This window comes from Mauremys reevesii, linkage group 5 (genome assembly GCF_016161935.1).
Source record: "Mauremys reevesii isolate NIE-2019 linkage group 5, ASM1616193v1, whole genome shotgun sequence".
NCBI lineage: Eukaryota > Metazoa > Chordata > Testudines > Geoemydidae > Mauremys > Mauremys reevesii.
In genome coordinates, this window is record NC_052627.1 from 8,321,225 (window position 1) to 8,337,378 (window position 16,154).

A 16,154-nucleotide genomic window follows, 5' to 3' on the forward strand; every position below is an offset into this window, starting at 1 on the left:
CAGGGTTGGAAGGGACCTCGGGAGGTCATCTAGTCCAACCCCCTGCTCAAAGCAGGACCAAACCCAACTAAATCATCCCAGCCAGGGCTTTGTCAAGCCTGACCTTAAAAACCTCTAAGGAAGGAGATTCCACCACCTCCCTAGGTAACCCATTCCAGTTCTTCACCACCCTACTAGTGAAAAAGTTTTTCCTAATATCCAGCCTAAACCTTCCCCTGTGCAACTTGAGACCATTACTCCTTGTTCTGTCATCTTCTACCACTGAGAACAGTCTAGATCCACCACTGAGAACAGTCTAGTCAAATGCTGATTGGAACTGGGAAAATGTTTAACTCCGTCATCTTTTGTTGGTAGATGGATGTAGCTCAAAACCCTGTCACTTGGTTACATGCTACAGTTACAAGCTCAAAGGGAGTGACGGCGCATTGGCTAGTGAAGAAAGCAGGGAAAGAGACAAATGTAAATGCTGTGAGGTTACAAGAAACAGATTCCATTAAAGGAGTTTGGTTCTGCATATCTGACACGATTTTGTGATGATACGCAATATGCATTCAGCCCGCCTTCTAACACAAAGAGTGATCACTATGGGAATGTCAGGTTATTTTCATGGGTCAAGTCCTAAAATTCCAGTGAATGGGATATGCCCGCCCATACCAAGGAGTGCCATACTCCACTGAATATGCACCTCCTAAAGCTGTAGTCCATGGTATGCTGTTCCCCTACCACGGAGTACCATACTCCACAGAATATTGCATCTCCTAAAGCTGTAGTCCATGGTATGCTGTGCCCCTACCAAGGAGTACCATACTCCTCCAGAACATTGCACCATCTTTCTGATCTCTCTGTGGGGGGCTGTAGAGTTGACAGCTGTCTGTTCTACACCCTTCTTCTGCTTCCTCCTATCACAAATTCTCTCCCCTCAATTACCAGCATCTCTTGTTTGGCAGCATACGGCAAAAGGCAGCTTGGGTGTAGCCCCAGAGACAAGGCAAATAGAGAGAGCAGAAAGATGAGAACAGGATGACACCAAAGGGCGCTGCAACCAACATGGATGGAGGTTACTTAAACTCTGAAGCAGCCCATAGGCAATCCCCAAACATCATCCCACCATCAACCTGGAGAAATATTGTGCCTGACTATGGACCCCCCCCAAGATGCCCTCTAGGTCTGTACCTTCCTCTCTAAACCTGAGATCACCACAAAACCAGAGGAGATCTGCTTCCCCGCTTCTACAAACAAAATGGTGCCTGGGTCTGGTGGAATGCAGCTGATAGCTGAAATACAGCAGGTGGCTGCAGAGACTGTTGGAATTAAATCTACGATTTCCACCTTACAGACCACCATGACTGAGATTCAGAATGCCCTGCAAGCTCTATCCAGATGGGTGTGTGAATCAGAACACATACTTTCTGAAATGGAAGATGATCTCAGAGCGAACAAATCACAAGATATGAAGAACTGTAATGATATCAAGACTATTAAGATCAAAGTAAATGATCTAGAAAGCTGCTCACAATGATGTAACATTAGGATTGTGGGTGTCCCTGTGGGAACAGAGAAAAGTAAAAAGTCTGAATTTGGCCACAAACTGCTAAGTAAGTTATTGGATCTGCTGGTAGATTTTTGTTTTGATACACAGCAGGCATATTGGTCCTTGCCCCAAGCCAGCTCCAGGAGGTCAGCCTAGAGCATTGCTTGTGAAGGTCCTGAAGTTTACCCTCAAGGAGCTTATACTGCAGAAATCCGGAGGAAATAAAAGGAGATGTTATGCAGATAGCTAGCAATTAAAACTGCTCTTTCAAGCTCATGCCAATGAGGTGGTTGCAATGAGGGCAACATTTAATCAAGCAAAACAATTGGCCAGGAAGATGGACTTGAAATATTTTATAAAATACGTGGAGACACTGCCTATTAAGAATGGTGAGAAGATAGTTTCATTCAGTTCTCCTCAGGAGGCAGAAATATACTTCAAAAATCTGCAGACTCCTCCTTCGTAAGAGGAGACATCTATGGAAGGAATTTATGTACTGCTTTTGGAGTGCTGATATAGCCCCTCAAAACAAGTTGATGGGCACTAGTTCACATTGATGTGTTAGTTTCTTTTCTTCTCCCCAACCACTGGCCTTGAAGGGTTAAAGAGTTATCAATTACTTCCTATTGCCTTAACTCATGGGAAAGGAGCATGAATGTAAAATCAATCATTTGATTAGTAATTATGTTTTCAGTCCTTGCCTTATTAGATGGTGTGTCCTTATGGACTAATGTATCAAGGTCTATTGCTAATAGATGATTAACTATAGTTGAAATGTTTGGGGCCCCAGGGATTATAAGGATCTCCAAGTTTCACCTGATTTCTTCCCACCCACCCCCTTTCGTGTGTCAAATGTCAGGGGTGGGGTTGGACTATTTAAACAGATTCTTCTTTCTGATTGTATGGTACTACTGTGTATTGTTCTCTCCACTATCTTTTCACTTTTGTTATTTTCACTTTCTGCCCCCTTCTCATTGCCTTCCTATGCTGGGAATTTTCTTCCCACTGGGTAGAATATGTACCAGCAAGGAACACCCTACCCTGCATTATATAACTTGTATGCCGCTCAGGAAAATTTGCCATTTCTCATTTATTGACAAAGCAACCTTCTATTTTAGCGTGTATACTTTTTAAAATGATGGCTCAGGTAATTCAAGGTGTTTCCTGGAATCTAAAGGGTTGTAATAAAGCTATTAAAAGGAAAAAAATATGTACCCAGTGCTTAAAAGAGAGAATGTTGACATCACTGTGCTACGGGAGATACATCTGACAGAACTTGAAGCTTGTCACTGGAACAGAGATGGGGTAAAGCAAGGGGCATTGCTATACTAATACATAGTAGCCTAATTATTCATACACCGCTACCTCGATATAACGCCCCCCGTTATAACACGAATTCGGATATAACGCGGTAAAGGAGTGCTCTGGGGGGGCGGGGCTGCGCACTCCGGCAGATCAAAGCAAGTTCAGTATAACACGGTTTCACCTATAACGTGGTAAGATTTTTTGGCTCCCAAGGACAGCGTTATATTGGGGTAGAGATGTATATTGAGCACAAGGTCTGAAAATGAGGGCAGCTTTATTGAACTCCAGGCTGAAACTAGCAATTCTATAATCCCGGTTGCCAATCTCTGGGGACCAAATCAGGATGATCATAAAGACATGAGCTACCATCCTATTATTATAGCTGGAGACATTAACAAAACTCTAGACCCAGCCCTTGATCAATCTTCTCCATCTCTACAAAAAAAACCACCAATACTCATCTAGTACTTCAAACATACATGGCTGATTTAGGCTTATAAGATGTGTGGAAATCAGGTGATCCTATGGTCAGAGACTATAAGTTTGATTTGGTTTTCCTACAATTCTTTCAAGATTGGACTATTTCTTAGTGTCTTAAGACTTGATCAATTCTGTCAGTGATTGTGGCATTGGTACTGTTGCTACATCTGCCCAGACTCATGCATATGGCATTTAGGTCCCCAGGGTATGCACCCCCAACTAAAATGTGGAGATTAAATACCTCTCTGCAGTTTGATACATCGTTTGTTAACTCCATCCTGCAGAAGTTGGATTTAAAAAACAAAACAAATGCTCCCACTGGTTTCATCAGCTGCCACACTTTGGGAAGCTTTTAAAGCCTTCATCATAGGCTGTATTATCTCTTATTCCATCTTTAAAAAAGAAACGGAGAGGACAGAGAATTGATATCCTTGCAAAGGAAAGTAAGACTTTTGACGTAGACTAGGCTTCTACCTCCTCCCCAGAGAAACTCATAACCCACATCAGTCTACGTTATTAAATCAACAAGCTTCTTTCCCAAAAGGCTGAGTTTGCTTTATTCTGTTTGAAGCAAAACTACTGGGAATCTGGCGAGAGAGCCAAGCTGTTGGCATACAGACTTAAGCCAAATGCTAACAGAAATAAGATTGCTGCTATTCATGATAGTAGCAATAAATTATACGCAGCACAGTCAGATATTAATAAACAATTTCAGCATTTTTATTCAAAACTATATTTAACTAGAGAGGTAATCCGTAAAGATGACCCAGGTAACTTTTTTAGTGGATTGTCTCTGCCACAGATCTCTGACTCTCAGAAGGACCTCTTAGATGCTCCTCTAGAAATTGCAGAACTGACTCGGGCTGTAAAAGAAATGAAGGTCAGAAACACTCCTGGTGCAGATGGGTTCCCCACTGAATTTTATAAAAAGTTCTCTGGAACTTTAACGCCGAGATTATCAAATATGGTCAATGAGGCCAACAATGAGCAAACTGTCTCGCCTATTCTAAGGGAAGCTGGAACTTCAGTTATTCCTAAACCTGGCCAAGACTTCGGATGATGCTGTTCTGGGAGGGAATGCTAAGTGGAGATGGGATCCAGCTAATGAGGAAAATGGAGAGTATCTTTGGATACAGACTGCTAACCTCGTGTGGCTGGCTTTAAATTAGGTTTGATGGGGGCAGGAGACAAAAGTCCACAGGTGAGTCCAAAACATGGAGAATTGGGTGAAGGGTTGGAATCTGGGGGAAGAATTATAGCAGGGACAGAGGAGAGACAAGAGGAAACATAGGGTGAATCAAATCAGTATCTTAGATGTCTGTATACCAATGCAAGAAGTATGGGGAATAAACAGGAAGAAATAGAACTATGTAGTTATTTCAATGACATAGTTGGCATCACAGAGACTTGGTGGGATAATACACGACTGGACTATTGGTATAGAAGGGTACAGCTTGGTCAGGAAGGACAGGCAGGGGGGAAAGGGAGGAGGTGTTGTCTTGTAAATCAGATGTATACACTTGTACTGAGGCTGAGATGAAAATAGGAGACAGACCTGTTGCAAGTCTCTGGGTGGTAAGGATAAAAGGGGTGAAAAACAAGGGTGATGTCATGGTAGGGGTCTACTACAGATCATCTAACCACTAACACAGTACTGAACTGTATTTGCTGTGTGTGTGTGTGTGTGTGTGTGTGTCTGTTGCTGCCTGATTGTGTACTTCTGGTTCTAAATGAGGTGTGTGGTTGACTGGTTAGCTCGTAACACTGGTGTTCATAATTCTGAGGTTCTACCGTATGTCCTGAGGTGTCCCCCTATTTATATTCCTCAAAATTATTTTAAGAAATTCAGAAATATTTTTAGAATGTCCCTTTGGGGCGCAGGTAAGAAACCTAGACTGGCTCTGAACAAATTTCAGCTCCCCCTAGCTCTAGGTAGATTTCATTTTCCAACTTGAAAAGTTATCATATCTCCTTTTTGTTAAGCCAAGCATCTTTGTGACTGTTAGATATGACCATGCAGACCCCACCTGGGTTCACATTGAATGAGAACTGGTAAACCCTCTCCCACTTTCAGGCATTGTAGGATCAAATTATTATAGATATAATGGCTCCAGAGTTCCCACAATAACAACTGTGTGGCAAGCTTGGTCAAACTTATCTAGAAAGTCCTGCTTCCATCCATTCTCCCATGTAGAGGTGGTTCAATGGAGCAAGCCTTTTCTTAAATTTGGTGGCAAAACCTTGACTTGGAGGGATTGGATGGAGAGGGGAATTTTGATTGTCAACTAGCTGCAACACCATAATAAACCATTTGTAGATCTTCAGCAAGAATTTGGCTTGCCCTGCTCTGGAGCATGGAAATATCTCCAATTAAAACATTTAATTACAAATGTATTTGGACCAGAGGCACTGGGAGCTCCAGAACCTCCAGAACTTTTATTATTTTGGGAGGAACTTCCTGGATTTACTTGGCCAGCAGAATCCTTTTACCATTTTCTGGCCCAACTAACTCCGCCAAAGATTGATAATTTGAGAGTCGCATGGAATACAGATTTGAATACACAACTATCTCTGACCCAATGGAATTACAATTTAATCTAATATTTAAAAAGCAACTACAGACCTGAGACCATGACTTATTCACCAAAAGGCACCTTTTCAAATATACTGGTCCCTGCATAGGCTAATGGTAATTGATCTCATAAATGCTGACCGCTGTTGGAAATGTCACTCCCTTGACGCTACATTAGCTGTTTTGGGAGTACCCCTGTATCGAGAATTTCTGGAATAAGGTGGGCCAAAGGACCAATCTGATACTGGATGCTAAGTCGGAGCCCTCCCTCTTAAGTTTTGTTCTTGGACACATTCCTGACACCTGGAGGTTACCTAGTAGCAAGGCAGCTTGGTTCCAATGCTGGTCGCTAAAAAATGAATCCTGCAAAAATGGAAAAGTCTATCCCTACCCAATATTGATCCCTGGCTCAGTGGGATGGCTGACCTCACAGCTAAGAATGATTGGCATTTCTCAGAAAGGGACTAATCAAAAATTTCAAAGCAATTAGGGCTGACTTTTTAGAGGCCCATGAGTAATACAGATACAGAGGAGAGATACGTCGCTTCCCCTCCCCCTTCCTTTAGTCTAACCATCTTTACTTAATTTCTGTATTACAATTAACCTTGTATTGGGCTATATTTGTTGTAGTTGAAAGAAATAATAAATCATCAACATAAAAAAGACAGGACTAGAGTGGGAGTAGGGAACAGAAAGAGCATGAGGACTATGAGGAAACGCTGGAACAGAATTGGAGGGGAAGAGAGAGAGAGAGAGAGAAAGAGTGTGTGTGTGTGTGTGTGTGTGTGTGTGTGTGTGTGTGTGTGCAGGCGCACGCAAGAATTAGGGGAAGGGGGAAGGAATTGAGGGGAGATGGGAGTGGAGGAAGAAATACGGAGCCAGACACTTAGCTGTGGCAAATAAAACACAATTCTATTGTTTTGACACTGACTTCCATCATCTGGGAGTCTGGCCCTACACTGTTTCCTGGAGAAATTAACATATTGCTGCATGTTCCAAACATGGCACCTTCCAAGGATTTCCATTACATGAGAATCAGCCAGCTACACTTGGCAGCTTGCACGCGCTCACACCCAGATGCACGGATTAAGAGCAATATAATACACTTCCTATTACTGCATGAAGGTGGATGTGCACCTGCTCCACATTGCTTCAGGCAGACAATTGCCCTGTCCTAACCCTTTCCACAGCTAACATGGCAAGCAATTTATCACTGTCGTCTAACTTCATTCACTTCTCTCGCAGAATGACAGCCATCAAAAGCCTCTCGTTATTGGCCTGTTACTGGGTGGCAAGGCAATCACGGTCTCTAACAAGGTCTTCAAAAGAGAAAAAAAAAACATACTGAATCCCTCCCTCAGTGGAAGTTTTGTGTGCATGGGTGGCAAATGCCAAACATGTCCCTGACCTTCTATAACAACTGTGACCTGTGCAGCTGGTGGACTTAAGCAGGAGGACCCCCATGCAGATAAAAGTCCCTTCATTTGGTAGTTTGCTTACAGATTTTTAAAATCCAATAGTTAAATTTGCCTGATGTTCTTGAAGCAAATAAACATACTAAAATCCAGTGTGCAAGCCTCTACGATTGGGATATGCAGTGCAGTAAATAGCCATTGTAGCAGTTTCTGTATGTTGCTGTGAGCATATCTTTGATGCAGTACCAGCAAATTACCATATAATGAGCCAGAGGTGAGCCTGCTGTTACAAAGGAGATGAGAAAACCTTTTACTCCATTCATTTTGCAGGTGTTGAGTGCATGACACAAGGAGAAGAATGGAGATGGCCACATTTGGGAGCAGAAGATAAAGAAAGAAGCAGAGATTACAGCAGCAACCAGAATTCATTTGGTGGTCAGTGCATTATCCCACAAGAGACATGCCCTGCAGGTCTGGAGACGCTGGGGATCCCACTGGCTACTGGCCAAAACAAAAGGCCAATTAGAATCCATTTTGGAATGTCTTTTGTCTTCACAGTGTTACAGCTCTTTCATGTAGCCATGGGAGAGTCTCCTGTTCACCTAAAAAGGACAGTTACCTTGAATCCTCTTGGGGCTGGGAACTGGAGTGACTGCTCTCATCAAAGTAAAACCTGAGTGGTTGGGGGAGGGGGAGTGAGCTTCAAGTGAGATGCACAGACAGCAAAACACGTTGAGACCTCAGTTTTGGACTGCTCTTCTGAGCATGCTGTAACCGTGAGACAGACACATCTAGCACTCAAGAACAAGCAGATGTGCCTATATCCGAAAACAAATTAGAACCTGCACATTTTCCATCTATATTCCAGCCTGGGGCTCCCAGTAATCTATTGACCATAGTGACATGGGGGGATTTTAGGGACCCTGGTGTGAATTGATCAGTTCACATCAACAGATTGTCTCTGGATAGATGATGCAACTGGTGGGCATTGTCAGGGATGGAAACCCTGCATCTGTACTTACAGAAAAGGAACTAATCAGCAATTCTGTTGCAGAGATGGCTGAAAAGTCCTGAGTATCTCCTGCAATCTGTGCAATGTGTCTTTGTGCTGATAGGAGGAAACTGCATATTTGCATGAGGCATACAGAAAGCAAATTTGAATTTTCTCTCTGCTTCCTTCAGAGCTGGTGTACTGGGTGACCAATTAGATGAGATTTCACCTGTCGCCATAGGAACTGAACTGACTCTGGCTAGAGAGAACATTTCTCTCACATCTATGCCTCATGACAGTTACATCGTCATTAGAAAGTGTCATCTCTACATTTAGTTCATGGTCTTTAGAGGCAAGAAAGGCAAGGAAACCATTACCCACAACATCCTCAACGTACATTTCTCCTTTGGCTTTGCTAACTGTAACAGCAAAATACCCAGTTCTGTAATCCCTTTCTTGTCAAGATGACGTTGGCTGCACTACAGCTGGTTGCAGTAGGAGTCTACACCTTTCACCTTGTCATCTTACCCTTGGTGAAACTAGGAGAGGCAACTCAGGAAAACAACTTGTAATGAAAAGTCCAAAGGAAATAAGGATCCGCTCAGCAGAGAGATGCCCTGACTGCAAGAGGTAAGTGTCCCCAAAAGTCAATTACTGGAAATGCTACATGTCAGGTGAGGAACAAGGAGGAGGAACCTATCAGCTGATGGTGATGGAACTGTTGTCTCTTTTGGGTCAGGGGCTACTTGGATCTCCTATCAAAGCACCAAGACTCAACAATAACTATGGTTGGTTGAAAACTTACCATTATTTTTTTTCGAAATGAACATTTTTGCCCTAATGTTAATTTTGATTGAAAATTTCCAGTTTGTTAAAACACCAAAAACAAGTATCAAAATACAGGGGGTTTGGGGAAATTTTTACCAAAAATATGTACTAAGTCTGTATTTCTTTCATTCATTCTCTGACTTGCTGTAGTAACAACATACATGCTATGAGTGTTACTGATGATGCATGAACTTTTTTCATATACTCACAACATTAACCTCCAAAAATCCTGTCCGATCATGCAGTGACCTTAGTGCAAAACCTACTTGAGATTAACTGAGGGCAGCTTCTTCTTTGGCTCTTGGTCAGACAGCTGAAAGGGAAATGTCTGTGCCCAGGACACAGAACAAAGTCAAACCATAACTGAACAGCAATATAATGACATACTACATTCAGATAGTGCCGGAATTGAAAGTTGTTGTTAACCTTTCTTTAACAAGCAATTATGAAGTTATACAAATGAGCCTAGAATGTCTGAACACCAGACTGCAATACATTGAGCCAAGAGTTACTCTTGTACAACCACACTGAAGTCAATGGACTAAATTCACCCCTCTCATTAGTGAAAGCAAGCCATTACGTGAATTGTGCTTGCTTATTCCTTGGGTGATTCTAGCCAAATGGTTATGAAGAAATGTGCAAAGAGGCAGAAGGTAGCCAGTATAGGCACTCATCAGACCCTTATTTCAAGACACCACGATCATGCAGAGTTTAACAACATAGATACCAGGAGAAACCCTTGAAAACCCTTAGAAAGAATGTCAAGGAGCAATGGGATGCTTGAAGCTCGAAACTTAACAATCACTGTCAAGGAAAAATGTGAAATAAGTAGGGCAAAATGCTGCAGTACTGAAATCCGTCCTTTCCTAACACAGAGTATTAACCAGATGGTGCTGCTCTGTCATTTCTGTGAGATGTGCATTTATTTATATCATCCACATACATATATTCTGACCCTCATCTCATCCCCTAGCAGTGAGAGGCTATTCAAGTGTGTCATGTATTAAATATCAGCTAGCTTCATTTTTAAATATTTTTCCCAGACTGATCAAACATTTTTTTATTCCCTGCCAGAGGTGCTCCATCAGTTTGAAAAATGTCCAGAAATACAAAATCAAAAGTCCAATGTTCCTGGTAACCAGGGATTCTCTTACCCAGGGAAAGGACTCTCGTAAAGTGGGTTCAGACCCAGGGCCAGATTTCCAGTTAGGCACAGTAAGTGCATGCCCAGGGGCACGTGCATTCTAGGAGCATCTTACCGCTCTAAAACTGTGTGCAACATAAATGTCAGCTATAGGCAGGGGCAGTGCTGAAGATGCTGTGCCTAGGGGTGTGTAAGGTATAAATCCAGCCCTGTTCAGAACACAAGATTAATTGCTGACTGGATAAAATCTTCAAGAGGGTCCATACAGGGACGGCTCTAGCAATTTCACCGCCCCAAGCAGGGCGGCACGCCGCAGGGGGCGCTCTGGCGGACGCCGGTCCCACGGCTCCGGTGGACCTCCTGCAGACGTGCCTGCGGAGGGTCCGCTGGTCCCGCGGCTCCGGTGGAGCATCCGCAGGCATGCCTGCGGGAGGTCCACCGGAGCTGCGGACCAGTGGACCCTCCCACAGACACGCCTGCGGGTGGTCCACCGGAGCCGCCTGCCGCCCTCCCGGCGACTGGCGGAGCGCCCCCCGTGGCATGCCGCCGCAAGCACGCGCTTGGCGTGCTGGGGCCTGGAGCTGGCCCTGGGTCCATACAATACCTTACTGAGCGTGTCTGAAATTAAGTGAATGTGACAATACAGCACCTGTTCAAAGAAACCAATAGACTTTTTTTTATATAACAAATAATGTACAAACTGACCTTTTAACAGGCACTCTTTGCTAGAGAACTCAACATTCAGAGGAATACAATTTGTTCTTAAAAATAAATACACTTTATTTGCAGCATGGATCAATTTTATTTCTATAGAGGAGTCAAATTTTATTATTAACAGGCTTCTTAATTAGTGCTTGCCAGGTCTTTTTATGTTGTTGTATTGAATTCAGGTGCATGAGTCTTAATGGACAGATGCTGCTTCTCTAGGTGGTTTAGGCGCTAACCTCTCATTATTTGAGAATATTTTCTAAAGGGTTGTTGTTACTCATGTGTCCCGTGCTCATTGCATGATCACAGTCACACGAAGTCAACCCAGACAAAGAGACTACGACAAACGACTCCGTTCCTGAAGTCTGCATCTCTGTCCATGAGGGTCATGCTAGGACCACTTCAGTGCTGCAAGATAGAATCATAGAATCATAGCATCATAGAATCTCAGGGTTGGAAGGGGCCTCAGGAGGTCATCTAGTCCAACCCCCTGCTCAAAGCAGGACCAAACCCAACTAAATCATCCCAGCCAGGGCTTTGTCAAGCCTGACCTTAAAAACCTCTAAGGAAGGAGATTCCACCACCCCCCTAGGTAACCCATTTCAGTGCTTCACCACCCTACTAGTGAAAAAGTTTTTCCTAATATCCAACCTAAACCTCCCCCTCTGCAACTTGAGACCATTACTCCTTGTTCTGTCATCTTCTACCACTGAGAACAGTCTAGATCCATCCTCTTTGGAACCCCCTTTCAGGTAGTTGAAAGCAGCTATCAAATCCCCCCTCAATCTTCTCTTCTGCAGGCTAAACAATCTCAGTTCCCTCAGCCTCTCCTCATAAGTCATGTGCTCCAGCCCCCTAATCATTTTTGTTGCCCTCCGCTGGACTCTCTCCAATTTATCCACATCCTTCTTGTACTGTGGGGCCCAAAACTGGACACAGTACTCCAGATGAGGCCTCACCAGTGCTGAATAGAGGGGAATAATCACATCCCTCGATCTGCTGGAAATGCCCCTACTTATACAACCCAAAATGCCATTAGCCTTCTTGGCAACAAGGGCACACTGTTGACTCATATTCAGCTTTTCGTCCACTGTAACCCCTAGGTCCCTTTTTGCAGAACTGCTGCCCAGCCATTCGGTCCCTAGTCTATAGCAGTGCATGGGATTCTTCCATCCTAAATGCAGGACTCTGCACTTGTCCTTGTTGAACCTCATCAGATTTCTTTTGGCCCAATCCTCTAATTTGTCTAAGTCCCTCTGTATCCTATCCCTACCCTCCAGCGTATCAACCACTCCTCCCAGTTTAGTATCATCTGCAAACTTGCTAAGAGTGCAGTCCACACCATCCTCCAGATCGTTAATGAAGATATTGAACAAAACCGGCCCCAGCACCGACCCTTGGGGCACTCCACTTGATACCGGCTGCCAACTAGACATGGAACCATTGATCACTACCCATTGAGCCCGACCATCTAGCCAGTTTTCTATCCACCTTACCATCCATTCATCCAGCCCAGACTTCTTTAACTTGCTGGCAAGAATACTGTGGGAGACTGTATCAAAAGCTTTGCTAAAGTCCAGAAATAGCACATCCACTGCTTTCCCCTCATCCACAGAGCCGGTTATCTCATCATAGAAGGCAATTAGGTTAGTCAGGCATGACTTGCCCTTGGTGAATCCATGCTGACTGTTCCTGATCACTTTCCCCTCCTTTAAGTGGTTCAGAATTGATTCCTTGAGGACCTGTTCCATGATTTTTCCAGGGACTGAGGTGAGACTGACTGGCCTGTAGTTCCCTGGATCTTCCTTCTTCCCTTTTTTAAAGATGGGCACTACATTAGCTTTTTTCCAGTCATCCGGGACGTCCCCCGATCGCCATGATTTTTCAAAGATAATGGCCAATGGCTCTGCAATCTCATCGGCCAACTCCTTTAGCACCCTCGGATGCAGCGCATCCGGCCCCATGGACTTGTGCTCGTCCAGCTTTCCTAAATAGCCCCAAACTACTTCTTTCTCCACAGAGAGCTGGTCACCTCCTCTCCATACCGTGCTGCAGAGTGCAGCTGTCTGGGAGCTGACCTTGTCTGTGAAGACAGAGGCAAAAAAAGCATTGAGTACACTAGCTTTCTCCAAATCCTCTGTCACTAGGTTCCCTCCCTCATTCAGCAAGGGGCCCACACTTTCCTTGACTTTCTTCTTGTTGCTAACATACCTAAAGAAACCCTTCTTGTTACTCCTAACATCTCCGGCTAGCTGCAACTCCAAGTGTGATTTGGCCTTCCTAATTTCACTCCTGCATGCCTGAGCAATACTTTTATACTCCTCCCTGGTTATTTGTCCAATCTTCCACTTCTTGTAAGCTGTTTTTTTGTGTTTAAGACGAGCAAGGATTTCACTGTTAAGCCAAGCTGGTCGCCTGCCATATTTACTTTTCTTCCTACACATCGGGATGGTTTGTTCCTGCAACCTCAATAAGGTTTCTTTAAAATACAGCCAGCTTTCCTCGACTCCTTTCCCTGTCATGTTATTCTCCCAGGGGACCTTGCCCATCAGTTCCCTGAGGGAGTTGAAGGTCTCTCCTCTGGGCTTCAGAAGCTTTTCCTTAATTTATCTGCAAATATAAATTTTGCAGGGCAAGGGGTTTTAATAGTGAATGTGTCCCTGGAAAATCAGTACTATTAACACATTTCCACTTCCTTTTTTTTTTTTTTTTTGACTCTGCAGAGAGCTACTCTAATATTGTACCAACCAAGAGCAATTTTTTCAAAAGCACCTAACTCACTTAGGAGCTTAAGTCCCTAAATCCTTGGGCTTTGGGGGGAGGGATAGCTCAGTGGTTTGAGCATTGGCCTGCTAAACCCAGGGTTATGAGTTCAATCCTTGAGGGGGCCATTTAGGGAGGTAGGGCAAAAATCTGTCTGGGAATTGGTCCTGCTTTGAGCAGAGGGTTGGACTAGATACCTCCTGAGGTCCCTTCCGACCCTGATATTCTATGATTCTATGAAACCACTTAGGAACTTTTGAAAATGTAACACCTAGTCAACGCTTAGTGATATTTGACTTTGACAATCTCAGCAGGCTGTGGTGTCAGAAGGATTTTTTTAAACAAACAAGCTTATTTAGAGTGTAAGCTATTTAGGGCAGGGACTGTCTCTTTGTTCTGCATTTGTACAGTCCCTAGCACGATGGGCCCCTGGCCCATGACTGGGGCGCATAGGCACTAAGGTCATACAAATGAAATGATTAATTATAATATCGCAGACAAATAACACAGAGAAACCTGCACTAAGAATGGCCCTTGGCAACTCTCCCCACATTGTAAACATATGGTCAAGTGAAGTACCCACAGTGTTTCGTACAATTTCATCCCACCTGATTTATTTTTGCTCTTTTCTGGGGTGGCTGCTCAAGAAAAGGTTTCACAATCTAAAGCTCTAGGGTGCTAATTTTAGAGCGTGGAAGTGGTGACATTTTACTTGCATACAATACCTGTCATCCCCGAGCATTTTGCAGAGCATACACTGTCCACACTACCGCCATGCAGTCCTTCCCAGGGAAGGAGGCAGGTAGCAGCCAAAGCAGTGCCAGCACAGTGAATACACAATAGCAGAGGGCAGGGGATTTTTTTCCCCTAGGGCACAAAGCAAGCCAGTGCTTTCCTAAAAAGCTCTGCTGGATCTTGGATGTGCTGCTCTGCAATGACACAAGTGGAAAATGGACTTCAGTGGGAGCAGCGCGAGGGCAGTGCTGAGAGCTTTTGAAAAATCTCCTCCTCCTCATCTACCCAGAACAAACAGGAAGGGGTTCGTTCTGTAAAGCTGTCATCGGAAGGGCAACGCACAGGATAAACTGCATGGAGCCCAATCAACTTATGTCCGAATGATGAAGGGCTGAGTTAGCCCTGCTAGGGCTGGGACTCATGATTTCAAGGAATCTGGGAATTTCAAAACAAGATGCTTTGACCACCACAGCATTATAAAATATGGACAAACAGCTAAACTCAACACACTCCCAAGTATGCACAGCACGTTCCACCCTGGGAGAACCAGCGCTATGAGACCCCTGAGCTGGGGTATCATTTAAACAGTTACACTGCTGCTTCCATGGTGGGGCATTGAATCCATGCGGAGAACAGATTAAATTACCACTGGCCATGAAGGAGGGTGGATTTGGAGAACAGTGTTGCTTGATCCTGTCTGAACGCAATACCTCCACCAGAATTATCAGTTTCAACGAACGCTCGTCAAAGCAGCATTGACTTCTGTCCCACCTGATCCCCTCCCCGTGGAGGGTCAGGTACACTGCAGTCAGGCAGTGGCCCCCAGCTTGCGAGGGAACTGCCAGGAGGAAGGGTTCTGAAGAACACCCAGAGCCGTGGCTCTCTGCATGGCTGCTCTGGGATCTGCAAGGCAGACGCATCTTTTCCTGTGGGGTTCAGCTGGCTCATGGAATCTGTGTCCTCTTCACCCTCAGGAAACTCACTGAACCCCCTTCTGAACTTCAGGTTCACCCTCCCCTGGGGGCTTTCAAAGGGTGGACACAAGATATTCAAATGCCGGGAAAAGTCTCCTCCTTTGTCATTGGCTGCTCCTCTTGTAGGAACACCACAGTCCATTGGTCAGGATGCCAAAATCACATCCTGATTGATTCTCATGGCCCATTCAATGTATGACAACATTAACTAAGTAAATCAGGTAGCTTGAAGAAGCTGGTCAGAAAAACAAAGCTGTGCCAGCTAATACATATCACACTATCTAGACATGAGAAAAATGTTTGCAGTAGCTGACCATGGACATGGCTAGAAACACTCATGCTAACCCTTATGACTCTGATACTAAGCCCACTGAACTAGTGATAGTTTTTCGGTTGACAACAGCAGACTTTGGACTAGGTCTTAGAAACTTCTTGTTGGGCAAGATGCAGGGGCTTCATTACAAATGGAGAATGGACACATGGAGACATGGTGAATGGAGACATGCAGGAAACCTTTCCAAACCCCTTGTGATGGAAGACAAAATCCAAAAGCAGCCCACAGACCTTTGCAGACAGATTCTGAAATCCTGATATTGCCATAGACTTTAAGATCAAAAGGGACCATCATGATCATCTAGTCTGACCTCCTGCACATTGCAGGCCCCAGAACCTCACCCACACCCTCCTGTAATAGACACCTAATCTGTG

At 44.3% G+C, this 16,154-nt stretch overlaps 1 protein-coding gene and 1 long non-coding RNA gene across 7 annotated transcripts in view; both read right to left on the reverse strand.

The window, feature by feature from the left end:
- Positions 1 to 16,154, reverse strand: part of EPHA5 (EPH receptor A5) — a 334,695-nt gene that overhangs the window by 189,755 nt on the left and 128,786 nt on the right. The window lies entirely within an intron of this gene.
- LOC120406082 overlaps positions 4,082 to 16,154 on the reverse strand; it is a 33,380-nt gene continuing 21,307 nt past the window's right edge. The window contains exon 3 of the long non-coding RNA XR_005599078.1: positions 4,082 to 4,179. This is a non-coding gene — a long non-coding RNA (uncharacterized LOC120406082). The remainder of the gene's footprint in view (positions 4,180 to 16,154) is intronic.